Source organism: Aythya ferina, assembly GCF_964211825.1.
Source record: "Aythya ferina genome assembly, chromosome: 9".
Lineage (NCBI taxonomy): Eukaryota > Metazoa > Chordata > Aves > Anseriformes > Anatidae > Aythya > Aythya ferina.
Window position 1 is genome coordinate 26,032,831 of NC_140305.1, and position 2,857 is coordinate 26,035,687.

Here is a 2,857-nt window from a genome sequence, read left to right on the forward strand (position 1 = left end):
AGCCGACGTGAAAAAAATCTCAACACGCCCCGCTCTCCACAGCCAAACCCCACAGCCCTGCCGGCCCCCGGCCGCCTCAAAAGCCCCGCTGCGGCAGCTGCCTACAACTCCCAGCAGCCCCCTCGCCAGAGAGCCGCTCGTGGAGTGGGCGGTGCACCGCAAGGGCTGCTGGGAGTTGTAGTTCCGGGAAAAGGGCGGGAGAACGGTCTCCCACAGCAAGGCGCAGCGCGGGCTGCGGGCACACCGTGAGAGGAAAAATCCAGCGTGGGCATAGCGGGAGGGAAAAAATTGTGTCAGCGTCGGTGACAGAGTAGGAACAATCGCACAGAGCACAGAAATTCCTTGTTGTAGGGTTTTTACTGTTGTCACTGCATCCCCTCACCTCACAATCCCTCCAGCCCACAGCCAGCAGCCAGGTTCCATGTGAGTTTCAAGTGAATTTCACTTCTGCTTTTTTTAAGATTAAATTTTCCTCCAACTCAGGCAGCAACACTTTCCAAAGAGTGTGGTTTACTTACATGAGCCTGTGTTTTTCACCTCAGGTGGAGTGACAAACCCAGAAGGCCAGCTGCTGCCGTCACGCGGAGCCCTGCAGGTAGACCGTGCCCATAGCTTTGGTACGTTGCTTTGCACCATAGCCGTGTACTTGCTGAATAGAATCCAAATTAGCTATAAGAAGAGGAAATCCCAGGTAAAATCTAATCAGGCATATGTTTTTTACAACTATGAGATAGTTTATTTAGAGTTTTATGAGGAACAAAATCACTCCTGCCTTCCCTAAGTGATCCATTGGAAAGGCAAATGTGCAGTCAGTGTGGCATGGAGGTCTCTGGAGGAGTTCAGCACCACAAACTATTACACACTTTTCTGTAATTGCTTTAAAAAGTCATATTCAAATGTGTTAGCAAACACATTTGCTCTTTTTTTTTTTTTCTTTCTGTCTAGACACAGGGATTTTCACTGGAAGAAAATTTGTTGGTGTCTTTTTTTTTTTTTTTTTTTTCTGCATTTTTTCCTTTAATTTTGAAGGAGATTGTTGCCATTCTAGCATGGATCCATCCTTGCCTCTTCCAACACTGGGTGTAGGTTCTCCTCGGTGTGCAGAGCTATGCCCAGCTGAATGGTCCCTCCAGAGGAACCGGGCATACGACCACAACTGTGGACATGAATAATTTGTCAGGTTGAGGAACCTAAATAAGATTTACAAAGATATTTAATGCGTTACTCACATTTGTCTTTAAGAGGTTTTAGTTTTAAATAGCTTTGAGCTATAAATATTCGAGTAGAAATGGCATGTTCACTTGGTTAGTTATTCTCTTTCAGTGAAATCCTGAATGGATTGAATCCTATGTGGAATAAATAATGTAAAAAGTGAAAATAGTGCAAAGGGAATGCACTAGGAAACAGTATAATTAATGTAAATCATGCATATTCTTTCAAGTAGGACATATCGGTCAGCGTATATGAGCTTTATCTAAAGCCTATTTCAAGTTTTAACCTTCACCAATGTCATCAAATTAAAAGTATTTGTAATTTGTACGCACTAAATTTTCTTTTCCCCTATACTATAAAAATTATTTTTTAATCTATGCTGCTATATGAGGAGAAAGGATAATCTATGTACTGCCGAAAGGAAAAATGTTGTATAAATGACATATAACAATAGACAGATTGCTATAAGTTTATCTTCTGCTAAGAGACTATACCAGGCTGCTGCCTCTTGGGTGCCTTTTATAGGACAGAAGATAGGTCTCAGTGAAATTTAATCTGCAATAGGAGGAGCAGAGAAGACAATTGAAGACTAAGGAAATCAATTGTTTTGTGAATTGCTGACTCCTAGGAACTAGAGAATTGAACATCCTAACACTAGTATGAAAGTGGGAACAGGGATAATGAAATTAAGAGCCTAGTAAATACACTGCAGTCAAGGAAAGGCTGGAAGAAAACACCAAACCCCACAACTTCAGTATCCGGGAATGTTGGCTACTTGGCAAAAAGAAAAGTGTATCAGCAATGCTACCCAAATAAAGAACAGGGATTTGTATCTTTCCAGGCTGAAACAATTAGTCACTGCTTCCTACAGAACCCAGAAGGCAATAACCAGGCCATTTCAGCCCAGCAGATCCCACCTCTTCCAGCTGGCAGACCCACTCCCACCGGCAGGTCTGAGCTCAGCTCGCAGAGAGGATTGTGCCCGTGCTTTGATCAGCATCTCTGCGCTCCCAAACAGCTTCCAGCTGCAAAGCAAAGCAAAGGGGCAGCAGGAGGGAAAATGCCAGCACGCTGGGGCCGGCTGTGCACCACAGAGGCAGCTAAGTCACCTCACGCTGCCGTCGAGCCCAGCGCTGGGGGCTGAGATGTGTGTTTGGCAATTGCCTCATCACGGTCAGCAGTGCCTGTCACCGCTTCCAAAGCACGGTGCTTCAGGAGTCAGTGTCACCTTTTCCTCTTGCAACACTAATTAATTAGACTCCACACTCTGTAACAGGCACAAAGGATGTTTGTGAATCTTATCATTGCCCTGTAGCCATAAAAAAATGCATCTCAGGACAGGCAGATTGAGCAGAAATGTTAGAATTAATTAGCTAAATTAGCAGATAAAGCAGTTTCTGAATTAGGACATTCATACTAGCTCCTTAACACTATCTATGTGCCCCAAGAAGATACGCTTCTCTTTTGCCAAGAATTTTTTCTCAAACATCTTCCTGTGGCACATAAAGCGGAAAAGGCTTGTTTTCAGGTCTAATGAACAAATTTTGGCATTAAAGGATAACGTCCAATATGGAAGACACTTGTAAGTTTGAGTGTGTCAGACAGTTGAATCTGCAACAGAATGCTTCAGTTTATGTTCAGAATT

General features: G+C 43.7%; 1 long non-coding RNA gene across 1 annotated transcript; it reads left to right on the forward strand.

The window, feature by feature from the left end:
- Nucleotides 1-206: 206 nt before the first annotated feature.
- Nucleotides 207-1,539, forward strand: LOC311441518. The gene is made up of 3 exons (XR_014696008.1): nucleotides 207-423; nucleotides 543-595; nucleotides 1,030-1,539. It is a non-coding gene; the product is annotated as an uncharacterized lncRNA (long non-coding RNA).
- Nucleotides 1,540-2,857: the final 1,318 nt, after the last annotated feature.